Below are 15,217 nucleotides of genomic sequence, written 5' to 3'. Positions count from 1 at the left end.
TTCAATGCATAGGTTTTTAGGAAACCCTCTGCACCTAGCTAAAAAGGAGATTTTTTGCAAAACTCACCTGTAAAATCTCTCTTGTCTTTTCCATTGGGGGACACAGACCATGGGTATAGCTTAGAGCTATCACTAGGAGGGACACTATGCAAAAAAGGAGCTCCTCCTCCTCGGGCTATACCCCCAGGCTCCACCAGGAGAACTTCAGTCGTTACAAAAGCAGTAGAAGGAGATAATGGAAAACACAATGGAACCCATCACACAGTAAACCATGAGGCGTAAAGGGGCAGGAGCTGTGTCCCCCAATGGAAAAGACGAGAAAAAGATTTTACAGGTGAGTTTTGCAAAAAAATAAAAAAAAAATTAAAAATCTCCTTTTCTCATACATTCCATTGGGGGAGACAGTCCATGGGGTGGGGAAAAAGAAAAAAAAACTGACACCTCCAGGAGAAGAAACGCCCAACAGTCAAATAGGAACCACAGCCTGCAATACCCTGCGCCCAAGGACAGCATCATCCAAGGCCAACGAGTGCAGCCGATAGAACTTCGCGAAGGCATGCAAGGACGACCAAGTGGCCGCCTTACACAACTGGGACGCGGAGGCGCGATTGCGTCTAGCCCAGGAAGCTCCCACTGCCCTTGTGGAGTGAGCGGTAATGCAAGACGGGGGAACCTGGCAACGAGCGCAATAAGCCGCAGCGATAGCAGAGCGGATCCATCGCGCCACAGTGACCTTGGAAGCCGCCAGACCCTTACGAGGCCCCTCGGGAATCACAGAGGCAGTAGCCCCCAGATACACCTTCAGGGCCCTGACGACGTCCAGGGAGCGGAGAGTGCGTTCCTTGAGGTTTGCTGGAGAAGGACAAAAAGAGGGCAGGACAAGATCCTCGTTAAGGTGGAAGGGAGAAACCACCTTGGGTAAAAAGGAAGGAACCGGCCGGAGCACTACCTTAGCCTGGTGAAAAACCAGAAAAAGCTCCCGGCAGGAAAGTGCGGCCAGCTCCGAAACCTGCCTGATGGAAGTTATGGCCACCAAAAAGACTACCTTCCAGGTGAGTAAGGTCAGCGAGACCTCCCTCAGAGGCTCAAAGGGGGCCGCCTGAAGGGCGTGCAGGACCAAGTTGAGATCCCAGGGGGGGCAAGGGTGGAACATATGGAGGAACCAAATGCGCCACCCCCTGCAGAAAAGTTCTCACAGGACCCAAGAGAGCAATGGACTTCTGAAAAAAGACAGCCAGGGCTGAAACCTGACCCTTCAGGGAAAATCAGCGACAACCCCAGCTCGAGACCAGACTGGAGAAAAGGCAGCACCACCGGAATGGAGAAACAAAGGGGCGGGAAACCCGAGTTCTCACAAAAGGTCAGATAGGCCTTGCAGGTGCGATAATAGATCCGTGAGGAAGCCGGTTTTTGAGCCTTGATCACGGTTCTCACTATCGCATCAGAGAACCCCCTCTTCCTCAGGATGGAGATTCAACAGCCACGCCGTTAAATGCAGCGGCCATGAATTCTGGTGGAAGAGCGGTCCCCGAGACAGGAGATCCTCTGTCGGGAAGAGGTCATGGAACATCCGCCAGCATTCGAGCGACCTGGGAGAACCAGGCGCAGCGAGGCCAATTCGGGGCGATGAGAATGGTCGGTATCCCCTCCGCCTCGATCTTGCGCAGCACCTTCGCCAGCAGAGGAAGTGGAGGGAAGACAAGGGAGGCTCAATTGCTGCCACGGAGACACCAGCGCATCTACCCCGTATGCCTGCGGGTCCCGAGCGAGAGCCAGGAACACAGGCACCTTGCTGTTTAGCCGGGACGCCATCAAGTCCATGTCCGGACGGCCCCATCGATGGCAGATGTCCTCGAAAACCTCCGGATGTAGAGACCACTCGCCTGGATCCACCTTGGTGCGACTCAGAAAATCCGCCGTCCAGTTGTAGACTCCCGGAATGTACACCGCCGACAACACTGGAACATGAGACTCCGCCCATAGGTGGATCTTTTCCACCTCCCGCATCACCGCCCGACTGCGGGTTCCGCCCTGATTGATGTAAGCCACAGCCGTGGCATTGTCTGACTGAACTCTCACCGGACGAGATGCAAGGAGAGGAGTCCAATGGGAGAGGGAGTGGAAAATCGCCCTCAGTTCTAAAATGTTTATCGGGAGGAGGGATTCCCCCGCCAACCAGACCCCCTGAACTGTCTGGTTTTGGAGAACGCCGCCCCAGCCGAAGAGGCTGGCATCGGTGGTGACTATCGTACAGGAGAACGGAAGGAAGGACCTTCCTGACTACAGGTTCAGGGGGGGGGGGACTGCCACCAAGGGAGAGACGCCCGAACTTGCCGGAACAAGTGGATGGGAGCGTCCAGACCCCAAGAGGTCATATCCCAAAGGGAAAGGATCACCTATTGTAGTGGTCGAGTGTGGAACTGGGCATATGGTATGGCCTCGAAGGAGGCGACCATAAAGACCCAGAACCCACATGCACTCCCGAATGGTGGAACTCTGGGAGCGCAGAAGGAGCGACACTGCCAGCTGAATCTGGGAGGACTTGGAATCCGGAAGAAACACCCGAGACACCGAAGTGTCCAAGACTATACCCAGGAAGGAGAGTCTCTGGGAGGGCCGGAAAGAGGATTTGGGGAGGTTGATCAGCCAACCGTACCGTTCCAGAGTTTGAACAGTGATTCGGACGCTGTCCTCGGCCTGTGGAAGTGACGGGGCCTTTATCAAAATGTCGTCCAGGTAGGGCAGGGATCAGCAACCTTCGGCACTCCAGCTGTGGTGAAACTACGACTCCCAGCATGCACACTTGCTTAGCTATTTTCAGAACTCCCATAGTTTCAACACATCTGGAGTGCCGAAGGTTGCTGACCACTGAGGTAGGGCAACAAAGAAATGCCCCTGGTGCGAAGAAGCGCCATGAGAGGCGCTAGGACTTTGGTAAAAACTTGAGGGGCGGTCGCCAACCCGAAAGGAAGGGCGACAAACTGGTAATAAGGACCCCTGATGGCAAAACACAGAAAACGATGACGAGACTCTGCAATAGAGACATGCAAGTAGGCGTCCTGAATATCCACAGACGCGAGGAATTCTCCTGGAAGCAGAGAAACAATAACGGAGCAGAGGGACTATGTGAAACTTCCGCACCCGTAGAAACTTGTTGAGAAGTTTCAGATCCAGGATTGGACGCACGATCCCTCCTTCTTTGGAACAAAGAACAGGTTTGAGTAGAAACCTGTGCCTTGTTCTTCCAAGGGAACAGGGGAAATAACACCTCGGTCCAGGAGGGAGGCGGCCGCCAAAAGGGAGGTCCGAGGCCCTGGCCGGATCCCCAAGAACGCGAGAAGGGAAAAAAACGTTACGGTGGTCTGGACAATTTCCAGAGCGCAGGCGTCCTGAACATGAGCCCTCCAAACCTGTTGAAAGGAGAGCAGACGGCCCCCCCCACTGCGAGGGGTGAGGGCACCCCTTCATGCGGGGGAGTGCTTGGGAGACGCAGGACAGGCTGACTGCGCCCGCCAAGAGGGCTGGGGCTTGAAGAGGGGCTTCTTGCGGGAGTCCTGGGATCCCCCGGCTGACAAAGTTGCCGACGTTCTGGCAGTGGAGAAGCGGTGAAAGGAGTGGACCCGGAAACCTGAAGCCTGAGATCGAAAAAGGGCGCTTGGACCTGGGTTGGGGTAGATGAGTACTCTTGCCCCCTGTTGCGGCAGAAATAAACTCATCCAACTGGGCCCCAAAGAGCCTGGACAGCTCAAAAGGGAGGAGAGCGAGGGAAAGCTTGGAAGAAGCATCGGCGTCCCACACCTTCAACCAGACCTCCCTGTCTTGAATGACCGAGAGGGCCGAAATACGGGCAAAGAGGGAACCGACGTCCATTGAAGCCTCAGAGAGAAATTTGGAAGCCCGAGACATTTCTAAGATGAAATCCAGAGTGTCTGCAGGGGCATCCTGCTCCGCCAGTTCCAGGTGGTGGCGCTGCAACCACGCCGAAAGGGCTCTAGCGACCCAAGCAGATGCAAAGGCTGGTCGCAGAGACGTGCCTGCCAGGGAGAAGATGGACTTGGAAAGCGAGTTCAGGCACCTGTCCACCGCATCCTGCAGAGAAGAACCGTCTAGGACAGGAAGGGCAGTGTTCTTGGCCAACCTGGCCACCGGAGGATCTACCTTAGGGGAAGAAGTCCACTTTTCCACAGTGTCAGAAGGAAAAGGGTAAAGCATATCCATGTGCTTGGTGGCCAAAAACTTTTGATTAGGGCGGTCCCAAGCCGTTGATATGACCGCGGTGAAATCCTCATGGACGGGGAACACAGCAGACTTCGTTTTTTGGGGCGGAAAAAGGGAGAACTCCCAACTAGCAGTGGAGGGAGGAGAATCCCCTTGGATATGAAAAGGTGTCACGGACAGCCGCCACCAATTCAGTTACCATGGTGGAAAGCTTAGGCAGGGGTTCCCGGTCCATGACTTAGTCTGACCCGGACAATTCCCCTTCGGACATGCGCTCCCTGAGAGAGGGCAAATCATCCAGGCATGCCTCAAAGCGGGGGGGGAGAAGCGGAGTCATCTGAGGAGGAATGCTGCCGCTCACGCTGCCTCTTAGTGGTCAGGCGCCCCCTGTGAGAATCACTGAGAGGAGATAGAGCAGTGGGTGCTACGGGATTTGTAGCTGCCATACGCTCCATGAAGGACATGGCTGCCTTGGCGACTAAGGCCAGATCCGCGGCCGCACTAGACATGGCGGAGGCCCAGGCGTGTACCGCAGGCTCCGCAGGGACAGAGGGGGGGACTGGGCTTAGCAAGAGAAGGAGTATGATCCTGTCCAGGAGCAGGGCACGAGTCACAGGTACCAGCGACAGAGAAAGGCTGAAGGCACACCTTACATGACCCCAGTGGGGCCTGAGAAGAGGCCTTGGCAGACTTAGGGACCCCAGGTTTAGGCATGATGGCTATGCAAAAAGAGTTAAAAAAAAATAAATATATATATATATATATATATATATATATATATATATATATATATATATATATATATATATATAATCTACCAGTTGCTGCAAAGGAGAGCTGAATGAGTCCTACCACCCAGGCAACAGCAGAAAACTCCGGCAGAGAGGAGCAGGGGAGAAGTCACACGAGTGAGGAGCTGCACGGCCGTCCACCCAGCAAGAAGGAAGTGCCAGAGCAGGACACCTCTTTCAAAGAGTATTCTTTATTTTCATGACTATGAAAATTGTAGCTTCACACTGAAGGCATCAAAACGATGAACACACGTGGAATTATATACATAACAAAAAAGTGTGAAACAACTGAAAATATGTCATATTCTAGGTTCTTCAAAGTAGCCACCTTTTGCTTTGATTACTGCTTTGCACACTCTTGGCATTCTCTTGATGAGCTTCAAGAGGTAGTCACCTGAAATGATTTTCACTTCACAGGTGTGTCCTGTCTGGTTTAATAAGTGGGATTTCTTGCCTTATAAATGGGGTTGGGACCATCAGTTGCATTGTGGAGAAGTCAGGTGGATACACAGCTGATAGTCCTACTGAATAGACTGTTGTAATAATTTGTAATATGGCAAGAAAAAAAAGCGGCTAAGAAAAACGAGTGGCTAAGAAAAACGAGGTCAGTCAGTCCGAAAAATTGGGAAAACTTTGAAAGTGAAGTCACAAAAACCATCAAGCGCTACAAAGAAACTGGCTCACTTCCAGGAAAGGAAGACCAAGAGTCACCTCTGCTGCGAAGGATAAGTTCATCCGAGTCACCAGCCTCAGAAATCGCAGGTTAACAGCAGCTCAGATTAGAGACCAGGTCAACGCCACACAGAGTTCTAGCAGCAGACACATCTCTAGAACAACTGTTAAGAGGAAACTGTGTGAATCAGGCCTTCATGGTAGAAAATCTGCTAGGAAACCGCCGCTAAGGACAGGCAACAAGCAGAAGAGACTTGTTTGGGATAAAGAACACAAGGAATGGACATTAGACCAGTGGAAATCTGTGCTTTGGTCTGATGAGTCCAAATTTGAGATCTTTGGTTCCAACTACCGTGTCTTTGTGCGACGCAGAAAAGGTGAACGGATGGACTCTACATGCCTGGTTCCCACCGTGAAGCATGGAGGAGGTGTGGGGGTGCTTTGCTGGTGATACTGTTGGGGATTTATTAAAAATTGAAGGCATACTGAACCAGCATGGCTACCACAGCATCTTGCAGCGGCATGCTATTCCATCTGGTTTGCGTTTAGTTGGACCATCATTTATTTTTCAACAGGACAATGGCCCCAAACACACCTCCAGGCTGTGTAAGGGCTATTTGACCATGAAGGAGAGTGATTGAGTGCTGCGCCAGATGACCTGGCCTCCACAGTCACCAGACCTGAACCCAATCGAGATGGTTTGGGGTGAGCGGGTCCACAGAGTGAAGGCAAAAGGGCCAACAAGTGCTAAGCATCTCTGGGAACTCCTTCAAGACTGTTGGAAGATCATTTTCTGGCAACTACCTCTTGAAGCTCATCAAGAGAATGCCAAGTGTGCAAAGCAGTAATCAAAGCAAAAGGTGGCTACTTTGAAGAACCTAGAATAAAAGGATTTTTTGTACTCACCGTAAAATCCTTTTCTCGTAGTAGGGATTGGGGGACACAGCACCATGGGTATATGCCCAGCTGCCACTAGGAGGCTGACACTAGATACAAAAAAGTGTTGGCTCCACCCAGGTGGGCTATACCCCTCTGCTAGAGCCAGAATAACTCAGTCAGTACAAAAAGCAGTAGGAACGCCACACCTGAACCAAAAAGAAACGGAGTGCCAACAAGTCTTGAACTGGGGAACCCGACAACCACAAGCAAACGCCGGAACCACGAACAAGAATAAATGCTCCAAGGAAAGGGAGGGATCTGTGTCCCCCAATGCCTACTACGAGAAAAGGATTTTACGGTGAGTACAAAAAATCCATTTTTCTCGTGCGTGGCATTGGGGGACACAGCACCATGGGACGTCCCAAAGCAGTCCCTGAGGGAGGGAAGAAGAATGCCAAGACGGCAACCTAAAGCACCGCTGCCTGCAGAACCTTACGCCCCAGGCTGGCATCAGCAGAAGCCAGGGAATGAATGTGGTAAAATTTAGAAAAAGTGTGAACTGACGCCCAGGTGGCGGCCCGGCAAAGCTGGGCAGCCGAAGCCTGATGACGCACCGCCCAGGAAGCTCCGACTGCCCTAGTCGAATGAGCGGTCAACCTGGAAGGGGGAGCACGGCCCTTCGCGGCGTAGGCCTCCTTGACAGCCGACCGAACCCAGCGAGAGATGGTGGCCTTGGAGGCAGGCAAACCTTCACGAGGACCCGCCGGAACCAGGAAAAGAGAATCCGAACGACGGAAGGGTTCCGTGAGGCGAAGGTACCAGCGGAGGGCCCGAACAACATCCAGGCAATGGAGAGACTTCTCCCGAGGGTGAGAAGGATTAGGGCAGAAGGAAGGAAGGATAATCTCCTCATTGATGTGAAACGGGGTGACAACCTTAGGGAGAAAGGAAGGAACGGGACGCAAAACGACCTTGTCCTGATGGAACACCAGGAAAGGCGACCGGCAGGAAAGCGCCGCCAGTTCGGAAACCCGACGGATAGAGGTGATAGCCACGAGGAAGGCAACCTTAAATGACACAAACGACAGAGAGATGTCTGCCAAGGGCTCAAAAGGAGAGGACTGAAGAGCATCGAGGACAAGATTCAGGTCCCACGGCTCCACCGGAAGGCGAAAAGGAGGGGCTCGGCGAGCGACACCCTGCAGAAAAGTCTTAACCTGAGCCCGCGCGGCCACAGAATGTTGAAAAAGGACAGAAATCTGCCCCCTGAGAGAAGCCAGGCGAAGCCCCTTATCAAAACCAGCCTGAAGAAAGGCCAGAATATTAGGGACCGAAAAAAGGAGGGGACGAAAACGTGCGGACTCGCACCAAGCAAAATACGCCCTCCAGGTCCGATAGTAAATACGGGCCGACTGGGGCTTCCGAGCGCGAAGCATCGTCTGAACGACAGAGTCCGAGAGACCACGGGCCTTCAGGACCGCGGTCTCAACAGCCACGCCGTCAAACGAAGCTGCGGTAAATTCGGGTGGAACAGAGGGCCCTGCGAAAGGAGATCGCGGCGCAGGGGAAGACGCCATGGAACGTCGGCGAGCAGGAACACGAGATCTGCGTACCACGCCCTGCGGGGCCAATCCGGAGCCACCAGAATCGCCGGCACCCGGGCCGCCTTGAGACGCTTGAGCACTCGAGGCAGAAGAGGGATGGGCGGAAAGAGATACAGAAGGTCGAACTGAGACCAAGGCAGAACCAGGGCATCGACCGCTAGAGCTTGTGGATCCCTGGACCGCGCAACATAGCGCGGAAGTCTGTGATTCAGGCGAGACGCGAAGAGATCCACGTCCGGAGCTCCCCACCGGAGACACAGTTGATGAAACACCTCCGGGTGGAGAGACCATTCGCCCGGGTCGACGAGCTGACGACTGAGAAAGTCTGCCGCCCAATTGTCGACCCCGGGAATGTGGACGGCGGAGAGAACGGGGACGTGGTCCTCCGCCCATCACAGGATCTGAGAGGCCTCTCGCAGGGCCATCACGCTCCTGGTGCCCCCCTGATGATTCAGATAAGCCACGGCGGTGGAATTGTCCGTTTGAATCCGAATCGGGAGGCCGCGCAGACGAGAAGTCCAGTGCGACAGTGCTAAGAAAATTGCCCTGAGTTCGAGAACGTTGATCTGCAGGGAGGATTCCTGAACAGACCACAGACCCTGAACCGTGAGGGACTCGAACACCGCTCCCCATCCCGAGAGGCTGGCATCGGTCGTGATCACCCGCCAACTGGGAGGGAGGAAGGACCGGCCCAGGGACACCGTCCGAGGAAGCAACCACCAGGAGAGATCCAGGCGAATCTGAGGAGGGAGACGAACAAGGCGCTCGAGACCCTCCGGGGACTTGTCCCACCTGGATAAGATGAACATCTGAAGGTCCCGAGAGTGGAATTGGGAATAAGGAATGGCTTCGAATGAGGCCACCATCCTCCCCAGGACGCGCATACACGTCCTGATGGTCAGAGAGGACGGCCTGCGGAGAAGATGCACCCCCGCCTGAAGAGAAGAAACCTTCTCTGGGGGAAGGAACACCCGCCCGAGGCGAGTGTCGAAGAGCATGCCCAGAAAGAGCATCCTCTGGCGTGGGATAAGGGAGGACTTGGAGTGGTTGACAAGCCACCCGAACTGAGCAAGAGCCGAGAGGGTGATGCTCAGGCTGGACAGATTGTCCTCGGGAGACGGGGCCCGAATCAGAAGGTCGTCCAGGTAGGGCACCAAGGCGACCCCTCTGGCACGAAGAAGAGCCACGAGGGGAGCTAACACCTTGGTGAAAACCCTCGGTGCGGAGGCCAGACCGAAGGGAAGGGCTACAAATTGGAAATGAAGAGAACCCACCGCGAAGCGAAGGAACCTTTGGTGGGAGAGAGCGATGGGAACGTGGAGATAGGCATCCTGAATGTCGATAGACGACAGGAACTCGCCCAACTCCAGAGAGGCGATCACGGACCGGAGGGACTCCATGCGGAAATGACGGACCCGGACAAAGTGATTGAGCGCCTTCAGATCCAGGATAGGACGGAGTGAGCCGTCCTTTTTGGGGACGGTGAATAGGTTCGAGTAGAAGCCCCGAAAACGTTCTGACTCTGGAACCGGAACGATGACCCCCAGAGCACGCAGAGAATGAATGGCCTGAAAAAACCTGTCTGCTCGGGCGGGAGACATGGGGGGGGACGTCAAGAAGAAACGACTGGGCGGAAGGTCGGTGAATTCGATTCTGTACCCAGAAGAGACCACCTCGAGAACCCAAGCGTCTTCTACGTTTGCCCGCCAAACATCCCGAAAGACGAGCAGGCGCCCTCCCACCATGACGGGGATCGAGTCATGCTGAAGGAGGCTTAGTGGACTGGGGACGAGCGGGCTTGGGCTTGGCGTGCCAAGAGGGCCTGGACTTAAAGGAAGGCCTGGAAGGCTTCTTGTCAGATCGGGCAGGAGGGGCCCGAAAGGACCGAAAGGACTGCGTCCGGGAGGACGACCCGGGGAAACGACGGCGGCGAGGCTGATTCTGAGGAAGAAGAGAACTCTTACCTCCAGTGGCCTCGGAGATGAGCTTCTCTAAGCGTTTCCCAAAAAGCTTTCCACCGAGAAAGGGAAGAGAGATAAGAGCCTTCTTGGAGGCGGAGTCCGCCGCCCAGGAACGAAGCCAGATGGTGCGGCGGATAGCCACAGAGTTGGCGGCCGCACGCCCAGAGCGGCGAGCCGATTCCATAGAGGCGTCACAAAGAAACTTGGAAGCCTGATAGATCTGGGAGGCAAGCACTGCCAAGTCCCCCTGGTCAGAGTCAGCAGGTAAGGCACGGAGAAGTTGCTTTGCCCAAATAGCGCATGCCTTGGCGACCCAAGAGGCGGCAAACGCAGGGCGGATGGCGGCGCCCGCTGCGATGAAAACTGACTTGGCCAAGGAGTCGACCCGTTTATCAGCGGGATCCGACAAGGAAGCCGCATCAGCCAGGGGAAGCGTAGTAGCCTTCGCCAGACGAGCGACCTGAGGATCCACCAGAGGGGGAATCGTCCAGAGATTGACCGAATCCTCTGAGAAGGGATAAGGGACATCAGAAGCCTTGGTGAGATGAAGGCGCCGGTCAGGGTGACGCCACTCCTTGGCAAGGAGCGCGTCCAGATCCTCGTGATTGGGGAAAACCACCGTGGACCGCTTAGAGCGGCGGAAGGACACTGCCTCCAGGGAGGAGGACGAGGGGACGTCCTGTACATGGAGTGCGTCCCGAACGGCCCTGATGAGATCCTGCACGGCTGCCGACATCGCCGAACACCGCTCAGATTCAGAATCTGAAGCGGAGGAGTCCCCAGGAGCGGCGGAAGCGGCTGAAGAAGAAATCTCGCCGGACTCAGACCTAACCGGAGAGCGATCCGGGGAAACTGAGGAGGAGTGGGACCCAGCCGAGACCGTACGTGGTCGTTTGCGGGACCGAGTGCCGGAGCGAGGATGGGAACTGTCGCCAGGCGCATCACCAGCGGTAGAGGCCCTGCCAGAGGCAGCCGCAATCTGGGCAGGGAGACTGTCCAGAGACTGCGCCAGGGATTGGGAGAGGCTAGCAAGGCTACCTATGGCCTGGGACAGGGTAGCAGCCCATTCCGGGAGAACCGACAAGGTAGAGGCCGCAGGAGCGGACTGGGCGGGCCCGGGGGCGAGGCACTGCACACAGAGGGACGTAGGCTGGCCGCATGGGAACTTCCTATTACACACAGAGCAGGCGTAATGAGTGGAAATGGCGGCGGGGGGAGTGGGGGCCTGACCAGAGGAAGACATGATGGCGGATGGTGGAACCTGGAAAGAAGAAGTCAGCCAGAGGCTGCCTACCACGACCAATGGTGCTGTGTCCCAGGAACCGATAGCTGGAGGATCCGGAGCGCAGGAGAAGATGGCGACGCACGCGAACCGCTCAGCTCAGGCACAGAGAAGCCGTTCGGAAGAAGAAACGCCCCCCCCAGCAGCCCGCGCTGGCGCTGGATTGGGCGGAAAAAAAGGAACCTCCCAGAGGAACGCCCACAAGGGGAGGGAGCAAGAGAGGAAGCCCGGGAAGCCCAGGAGGCGGAGACGGAGCCCGCCCACGTGACCGCGGCCTAGGCCAAGCAAAAGCCGGGGCCTCTAGTAATATCAAAGCGCTGCCGGACGAGAGCGGTACCCCTGCCCGCCAGCGCTGGAGAAAGTAACTGTCAGCGCCGCGGACAGGCAGAGGAGGGGACACAGTCACCAGAGGTAGGGAGAGGGGGAAAGCCGAAAACGGCCGTCTTAAAGGAGCCGACCCCATTAAAAAAGCTCCAGAAGGATGCTTCTGTGAAGGAGAGGTGCCCCCCCAAAAGGAAGGCCCAGCTATACTAGGGAGAGGGGGGGGGGGGGGGTTGAAGCTCATACTCACCCTCCGATTAATTCAGGCGCAGCATGACCACCCCCTCGGCGGACTCAACACGGAAACCGTGGGTCCGCCGGAATCCACTGCAGAAGCAGGTCACGTTGGGGACTGGGTGGCTGCAAGGTACCCGAGTACGCGCCCGCAGGGGGGCAACTAAGGTGGAACACGATGGAGCCACCCCTGCTACCTGTAGAGGAAAAAATAAAAAAATAAATAAAAATAAAATAAAATAAAATTAGCAGAAAAAGACCTGCTAGCAGGTCATGTCTGCCTCCTACGGACACTAGAACTAGACTGAGTTATTCTGGCTCTAGCAGAGGGGTATAGCCCACCTGGGTGGAGCCAACACTTTTTTGTTTCTAGTGTCAGCCTCCTAGTGGCAGCTGGGCATATACCCATGGTGCTGTGTCCCCCAATGCCACGCACGAGAAATGACATTTTCAGTTTCACACTTTTGTCATGTATATAATTCCACATGTGTTAATTCATAATTTTGATGCCTTCAGTGGGAATCTACAATTTTCATAGTACTGAAAATAAAGAAAACTCTTTGAATGAGAAGGTGTGTCCAAACATTTGGTCTGTACTGTATATATACACTCGACTTCACAATGTTACGTGCCATGGTGTACACACTACATATTGTTGAAGACACATATTGGAACAGTGGAGGACCATGAAGATAGGGGACGCGAGGACACATGAGTGATGCTGGGCAACCCGTGAAGGAGAGAGGTAGTCATAGTCATGCCCCAAACCGGCACCAAAGGAAAAGGACAACGTGGAAACAGCCACAGTATCCACTGGCAGCAGCGAAATACCATTAGAAAAATAGTACAGGGCACCAGCGTGTAACGACCCCGGAGGGTGGAATGGGAATTTTCAAAGGTTCTGCACCGGATCGCGCTGGTGGAGAATTATCAACCAAACTGCCCCGGAGGACTGATTGGGAATCCAGAGGTCCTGTACTGGAGTGCGCTGGAGAACCATCAACCACACGACCCAGAGGGTGTATTGGGAATACTTCAGCTATCCTCCCTGGACCTGCGCATGTGGAGGAATATCAACCAATGACCCAGGAGGGCAGATTGGGAACTATAAGATGTCCTCCTTTGTCCGCTATAGGACACGGGCCCAGCCTGGTACCACACAGACAGGGTAGTCCTGCGGTGATGAGGGGGGCCATATAAACGCACATTTTTATTTTTTTTTGAAACTAGGATCCCCAGCGTCAGTGGGCCGAGAGGCAGGAAGGGGTTAACTATGTTAACATTTAAGGCACATTGCACTGGAGATAAGATCTCTGATGATCTGGTGCTGGCTTCAGAGGTGGCTGGCCAGAAAGGGTTAAGCTGTTTTGAGGATGGGGCGGAGCCTAGTGGCTTGTGGGAGGGGGAAAGTGAGGCAGGAAGAATTCATGCCACAACGCACCCCCACCCCCTGTCCAGAGATGTGATTAACCCCCTAAGTGCTCCAACACGAGCGGATCGCATATGGGGGAGTGAGTGACGTCATCCGCTCCCTTCCTTGCCCGTCGACCGATGCATGGTCTTAGGCTGCAGCGGATGACGCTGCGGCCGGGCCTAAGTTTTCGCGCACGGCCGACCGGGAGCCGGTGGTCAGCCGGGGCGCAGAGGGACCGAGCGGAAACAGCCACTTGCTGGGAGATTTCACCCCGGACTGGGAAGATCGCAGGGCAAAATTCCTTGCAGCGGCCGGCATCATACAGGCGTTAACTCTGTGGACGCCGTCTCTTCCAGATAAGCGCTTGCTGGTGCCGGCTCCCAAGAGGGTGGATGGTGGTAGCTGCAGGACCGGCGGGGACACCACGGAGTATGACCGTGGCCAGCCGAGTAAGCAGCACCTGCGAGGATGGTATTAACCCCCCCAAATTGTCACGTAGCCGGCAGCATAGAGGGGAAATGAGAGGGGGTCCTGGTGCTACAATAACCTAGTGTAGCACAGATCTGCTGCAACCCTCAGATCCTGTCTGCTGTTCATACTTGGCAGAACCTAGTGAGGCCCCATTAACAGCAGCAAGTCGGCCCCATATCCTGCAGGAGAAAACCCCTCTAGTTTTTATAAATAAAGCCTTGTGCCTGGTTCCTGGTGCCCAACCCTAGGAAACTATGGAGGGGAAAGAGGGATAAAACATACTTGCCTAATCCTGTGTACTCGCCTCATCTTCATCCTCTTCACCCTCCCATAAGGGCCCATAAGGTCACCTTTTCAGCAGCTGGCACCGGAGTGGCAGGAGTCTGGTACAGAGGGAGGGTCTTCTCTTTGGTGGACCTTGGTGACCCCTTGGCTGGCGGGATGCACGGGAGCAAGGCTGCCCTGGTTCACCTCATCCTCTTGTAGGGGAGGAGGCAGCGTGGCGGACCAACGCTGGCAGGCTCGCCCCGGGAGAACAGGGAGGTGAGGCGACCACCGTTTCCCATCTGAAAAGGAAGGAAAATGAACTAAAAAAAAAAAAAATCTTCAGGAGCTACCTCTTGCCTCCTATTGACACTAGAAAAAACTGAAGCTCTCTCCAGGCCGGAAGGGTTATAGCTGCCAGGGGAGGAGCCAACAGCTTTTACTAGTGACAACGCCTCCTAGAGGACATGGCTATATCCACGGTTTCTGTGTCCCCCAATGAATATGGGTGAGAAATGAAAACCTTTAGAAAAATAAATATTTTTTTTGCATCACTATATTCTGACAGCCATAACATTTTTATATTGCGGTCTACAGAGCTTTAATAAGGTCTTGTTTTTTTCGGAACAAACTGTAGTTTTCATTGATGCCATTTTTTGTAGTATATACAACGTTTTGATCACAGTAATGCAAATTTTTGGGGAAACAGAATGACCAAAAAATGTCAAATCTTTTTTTTTTTTTTTCCTGTTACTGCGTTCACCGCACAAGAATTTCAAAATATTTTGACAGTTCAGACATTTTAAGAAGCGGCGATACCCAATATGTTTATTTTTTTATTGCTTATGTATTTTTATATGTAAAAATTGGGAAGAGGGGGTGATTCAAACTTCAAATAGATTTTTTTTTTGTTTTGTTTTTTACTTTTTTTGTAACTTTTTTTTTTTTGCAACAGTTAGCCCCCATGAGATCTTTTTATCGCCTCTCCTATTCCCCATAATAGAGATCTATTACGGTGAATAGGATTTTTACTTTACACTCTATAGCTCAGTATGGAGAAAGCCATGGCAAGCCTGGATCGCTAATATTAAAACTAGCATCCAACT

The 15,217-nt window shown here is 54.0% G+C and overlaps 1 protein-coding gene across 1 annotated transcript in view; it reads right to left on the bottom strand.

Annotated features, from left to right (window-relative positions):
• The window catches only part of TPR (translocated promoter region, nuclear basket protein), a 190,365-nt gene that overhangs the window by 66,305 nt on the left and 108,843 nt on the right, over nt 1–15,217 (bottom strand).

The sequence above is a fragment of the Bufo gargarizans genome, chromosome 7, assembly GCF_014858855.1.
Source record: "Bufo gargarizans isolate SCDJY-AF-19 chromosome 7, ASM1485885v1, whole genome shotgun sequence".
NCBI classification, from domain to species: domain Eukaryota; kingdom Metazoa; phylum Chordata; class Amphibia; order Anura; family Bufonidae; genus Bufo; species Bufo gargarizans.
The sequence above is the reverse complement of the archived record's forward strand: the minus strand, read 5'-3'. Positions and strand labels throughout refer to the sequence as shown.